Raw genomic sequence first — 6,000 nt, forward strand, 5'->3', positions numbered from 1 at the left:
CAGAGGTATCACAGGCTTTGGAAATGATTTGTTATGTGAATGCCCATAGTAGCACCAAGGTTCAAGGGGAGGTGGTTTGTTTTTCAGGCCCATTTAGTTATGAATAACACCAGCTCTAATTTCCTCCTCCCACCAGCAAGCAGAGTCCTACACTGGAAGCCAAATATAGCAACAAAGATTTCTATATCTGGCCAAAACAAAAAATCTGTTCCCTTTTAAGAATAACACTCTATTCTTTTCTGATGGAGATGGATAAAGAGAAAATTCAACTTTAAGGAAGCCAGTTTCTCAGAGGAAAACTCCCTAGTCTCTCTTGAATGCCCAGTGTAAAAGGTATAAACTTAATTTTTGGCATCTGTGTGGAAGCCAATGGGGAGACTTCTGTAGAGCCCCATCAGTAAAGCACTTTTGGGGTAGCAGACTGGATAAATCTTCCCCACTCGCTGGTGTGCTTTTTCTGCCCTGCTTTGTCTCTTCTGAGCAACAGAGCCAATGCTAAATGGGAACTCCATGAGTTGCACAACTACCCCTGCTTTTTCTTCACCCTTTTCTTTCTGGTTTGCTTTTGTGGAGAACTTAGTTCCTTGGCTCTGAGGGACAGACCCCTGCTCCACCTGGCAAGTAAGCTCAACGAGGCAGCGTGGAGCAGCAGCATCGCCCCACACTCCCTTCCTCCTTGGCTTTCTCATCAGGGGAGTATGCGGGAAGCCAGCCCTATGCTCCCATGGCCAGACTTTCAAGTTGTGCATTGCCCGCAGAGGGTGACCAGGGACAGTGGTGCTGCCCAATTCCCTGCCTGGCTGGTTGGGCTGGAAGAGAAGGGACGTCTTACAAATAAAAACCAGAAATGTTCATGGCCAAATGCTTCCTCAGATAATCGTTTGACCTTTTCTGAATTGGAGGTAATGCCACTTGAAGATGAGCATGTTCATGGGTGTCACTCTACCTGTTTTTAAGCTGGAATATGCTCTTAGGAGGAGGCAACACCCTCCACCTCTTTGTGATCTTGAGCAGTTTCTTTGGCTTCTCTACACCATCTGAGGAAAGCTATTCAGCCTTTCCTTCGAAGGATTTATTCCCATTCCAACCCACCCCCACCACCCACCCGTAAGCAACTGGTATCTGTGACGTGAGCAAAAAAACCCCTTTCTCTAATGTACCGGCTGTCCTTGTTTCAGAAATGTTGCCTCATTCATTTTCAGACTGTTTGGCTAAAGGCCTTTGCTGTAAGGTGAATACTTCAGGATTATAGTTAGTTCTTCCTCCTTTGGAAACCTGGGATTTTTTTTTATTGACTTCAGTAAAAGCCGCCTTGGACCCCTGATGCATTTTAAAACCAATGTAGGGAAGTGTCATCCAGTGAATATATTTGCACTGGATCTGTTCTGCCAGACATGTTACTGATGGAGTTTTAAGTAAACACAGGGATGTTTGGAAATATTTTGTGTATGTAAATATGTAAAATATGCAAAACAAAGCTAACAGCTGTGGGGTGTACTCGTTGCTCACGTGAGGAGGCTTTGTGTAATGTTTTCTTTCCATCATCCCCTCTTTTTTAAGCATCTGTGTCCATTCCAAGATAATCACTTCTCTGTGATTCCCACTGGACAAAGAGGGAGGAGGCTGGATGGGCCTTCGTGATGCCCTAAAGTCTGCCTGAACTTCTGTGCAGAACCTCCTACCGTATAGTGAAACCTGCTTTCCACAGAGCACAGGAGCACATGCCGTGAGGGCAGCACACAGCAATCACTTTTCATTAGAGGTGGGATGGTGCCTGGGTCCGATTGAACTTGACCTTTCAAGAACAGTAATGCAAGACAACACGTAGCACACAGCGTTCGCGGCCATCCTCGAGTGCTTCATAACTAGCCTGACAAAAGCATTAGTCACTGGTGTATGAGTCTTAATTTCCTGAATTTAATCTGTTGCTTAGGAAAGGGTGACAGTTTTGCAGCCTCAAGTCCTTTATTTAGCCAGGGAGAGCCGAAGCCTACATACGCATGTGATCCTACTGAAGACTTTGGGAGAACTGCAGTAAAAAGAAAAGAAAGTCACCCAGAACAAGCTCAGTCCATAGCACTACTAGGCTCTTCACATTATTTTTTTTTAAATTAAACAGCGTGCTGCTTTTCTGACATCCTTTCAGAGAGGGTAGTTCATCCTCTGTGCACAACAAGTCTCTGCACCGCTTCTGAATTCTACAGGATATTTTGTGTGACTTAGCCACCTGTTGTTTTTAATTTTTTCCACCCTTATCCTTGCTCTTGTTTTCCAGTTCCACTGCTTTAAGGGCAGTCTTCCAAACTCCTGGCTGTCTGGCAATGCGGATGTCCAGGGACATGGCACAGCGACTCTGTGTCACACAGTCAGCATCTCTGTGCATGGTGAGTTTGACCTGTCCATACGCCATGACGCTTGGACTCGTGGATGTCAGAAGGTGCGATACAAATACAAGCTCCATTTGTTTGTTTGGCGGTTTCAGTCACAGCAAATGGAAGTGCTTGGCAGGAACAACAGGCCTGGGTAAAGGGCAAAGGGGAAGTGGAGCATCATTCAGCAGGATCCCAGGAGACATTCTGGCTCCCTAAGAAAAAGCCACGTTTACTCTGGCAAGGGAAATAGCTTAAGTGCATCCTACAGAGACCTGCTGCTGCTTATTCTCCTTGCTCCCAGTTAGCCTAGCTGGCCTTTTTGCCATGCTGTCAATGACATTTCTGTGTGAATAGGCTTGAGGGGATCTTTATGAGGTCTAGTACTGTTAGGAAGGTCATCCCCACCTTACCTGTGTCCTAATGCAAAAAGCCAACACCATGGGGACCGGACATTCTGGCAATCTATAGCATTTTACAATGCCTTAATGCTAGATTCTCCTAGTTTAAAAAGTGACAGGTTCCTTAACTCTTGTTTCCTCAGCTCTTGCCCACATGACATCTTCCAGTGATGGCGTATATTCTACCACTAATTTCCCCTTGCAGTGACTGGAAATTACTACCAGCCTGGACGATGCAGTAAAGTCTTTGAGGCTGCTGTTAAAGCCCATGACTTGAAAAAAATTTACTGTTTTGTGGCTCATATGTGACCTGGTTAATTTTCTGTTGTTTTCTGTGATGGAGAAATAGTTGCTTTTTGTATGAAAGTAGCTACCAAAAGACCAGAACACCCTGCTTGTGCAGAAAGCCCCAGACATGGGTGAGCCAAGCGGAGACTCAGAGGCAGAAACAACTCAAGAACAGGGCACTGAACTTCTCACTTTCCCCCTCACTGCAATGTCTGTGTGTTGTCCTGAAGAGACAGCACAACAAGAGATGCCATTTCGTTCTTCACTCCCATATCCCTAGGCAGAAAGTAATTTTTTTCTGTTGCTTTGTATTTATGATACTTTGCAGCGTGTGCTGGTCTCATCAAACATGTGGACAGCAAGCACTGAAACCAGTTGGCTAGTGAATTACCTGCAATAGCTGATGTTCTCTATGAACAAACTCATCATTCACAACGTGCACTTGCAAAGCAGCATTTGCAATGCAGGGGGTTGTTAACAAACAGGGAATGACATCAATTTTTTTATTTGGATTTGAAACACAGAGAAGCTTAGAGGAACACTGAAACTAAGTAGGATCCTCAAGCTTCAAATCTGTCCCTTCAGAAATTATTCCCTTCTAATATTTTGGACTGTATTTCAGTGATTCTTAACAAAGGTTCTCCTTAGTAAAGGAGAAAAGTATCTGTCATCCATGACAGACATTGCTGATTATTTTTCATGTGGCTGTTTGCTGATTTGAAGAGGTCTGAGAGGAAGTATAGAGAACCCAGATCAACTGGTAAAACCTCCGGTTCGCCCATACACAGTTTAATTCATCATTGCAAGGACTCTTCCGCAAATCTCAAACCTGTTATTTTCTTTATATGAAATCAGCAATCATTATAATTTCATCTCAGCTGGAATATTGTTTTTCCTTTTTTTTTTTTTTCCTTCTCCTTTTGATGGGTCAGATTTAAACCATCTGCAGGCAGATGGAAAGGAAAAGTGGAATTATTGTTTTCACCAAAAAATTTTGCAGCTGTCAGGGTGTGTTTGACACAAGCCTGATGGCTGAAAACAAAGACAGGACACATTGTCCCAGCTGGATATCAGAGAGCATAAGAACTCTTCATGGCCAGCTCTTACTTGGAGAACTGGGGGCTAAATGAGGTAAGCAAGATCATTACTTAGCTATACTCAAGGGCTTTTCAGAGAGAATTCTTCACTGAATTATGTACTACTTTTCCTGGGCCTCAGTGAGACCCTGTTAGTTTCGGCACGAGGGGGGTGACTCTCTAAGTGATAGTCACAATATATCATATAGACCACTGCTTTGTGACTGACCTACCACATGGCAGAGGCTGCAGCCATCACTTCCAGTACCTGTCATGACGTATTGCTTTTATAATTCAGTTTAATTTATGTCCCCGTCATTAACAACTGCAGCCAATGAAAAAGGGCTTAAAGCGGAGCTTTCGAGGAGGGACACCAGGAGCTATGACTCAAACCCTCCCAGCATGGACTAGAAGATTGCCTCACCGCTTCGTGTTCAAACACTAGTGGCTCCTTGGTGATACCAACACTACTTCTTTTCAAAGCAGGCCTTTCTGCAGCAGCTTAGTCTGTGTGAAAGCCAGATCCACCACTGGGAGCTCATGCATCTTGCTGCTGGTGTTCTTGTTGTTAGGGTTTGTAAGAGTAACGGTTCCTTCTGCTTGCACCAAGCTAGGCATCTTCAAGAAACATAAATGAGTTTCCAAAATGGACTAAAACTCAAATATTCTTACGCACTTGTAGGTGGCTTTGCCTGTAGAAGCGTGATTTTTCGTTGGCAATGTGAAGTTTATAACTGCAAGGTCTTCCTGGTATCTTTTTTTTTTTCCATTTAGTGGCAGGCTTTTGCTGTGGTTTTGTGTGGGGTTTTTTAAAACTACTTCAGTATTAACATCAGCAATGAGGGCTAAGACAGTTAACAATGAAGTTTTTGTCCTTGTCATCACGAGTTTTGAGAGTTATAATCCTATGAAGTCATTGGGAGGTGTATTTTTCTGCTCTGAAGTGACAACCATGTATCATTTCCATCTCCCAGGGCTTACACTGTTGTGTTGGTATTTTTTCATGTTGTGTTTTTTCCCCCAAATAATTTGTCCATATACATCTGTAGGCAGAATGTGCTTGAGCTAAGCTAAAACTAAGAGAATAAGACATTCATGAACTGTGAGCTATTATCTGTCATTAAGTCATCTGAACTCTTGCAGTGCACCAGTTTTGAGTCACACTCTTGTTATTCTGTGGTTACCGAATGTGTTGTACAACAGCTCAAACTGAAAGCAATTTTGGAAATAGTTCATCAGATAGCTGGTCTTCTGAAATAGCTCAGAAGACCCAGCTTCACACGGATCTTGGATCAAGGTAGGATGGGACCACACTGCTGCAGTTGTTATCATTTGGCTAGTCTGTGAGGAAGGGAAAGCCCTGAAGATGTTTCAGTTCTTGTATTTCACCCACTCAGGGAGCCAGAATCCTAACTTCAACAAGAAAACCAAGAAATCAGAGATCTATGGGCAATATCATCACAGGGAGCCCAGAAAAGGTAGATGGCATAGACTAGAGGCCAAATCCTAGTCACGTCACTGTCATTAATCCAGTGAGTATAAACCTGTTGGAAAGAGTAACGAGATTTAGCATTACATGTATCAAAACTGACTTTCACAAAGGGAGTATTTTCTCCTACCTCTTTGCTTGATATACAGTGCTTGGACGTGTACTATTTACAGCCTTAGCAGGAGGATGGAAGGGGCCATGTTCCCGACCATGTACTTCGCATAGTTATTTACACCTGCACAAAGTGGGTGTGAAATGTTCCCCTTCAGCACTGGTTACGCTCATTTGCACCCACTTAACACTGATGTCAAGGAGCACAGAAGTGGCCCAACAGCGGAAAATCCTCCCCAGCATCCTGCTGTCCCTGGCTCAACCGG

The sequence above is a fragment of the Aptenodytes forsteri genome, unplaced genomic scaffold (assembly GCF_000699145.1).
Source record: "Aptenodytes forsteri isolate BGI_AS27 unplaced genomic scaffold, ASM69914v1 Scaffold207, whole genome shotgun sequence".
NCBI lineage: Eukaryota > Metazoa > Chordata > Aves > Sphenisciformes > Spheniscidae > Aptenodytes > Aptenodytes forsteri.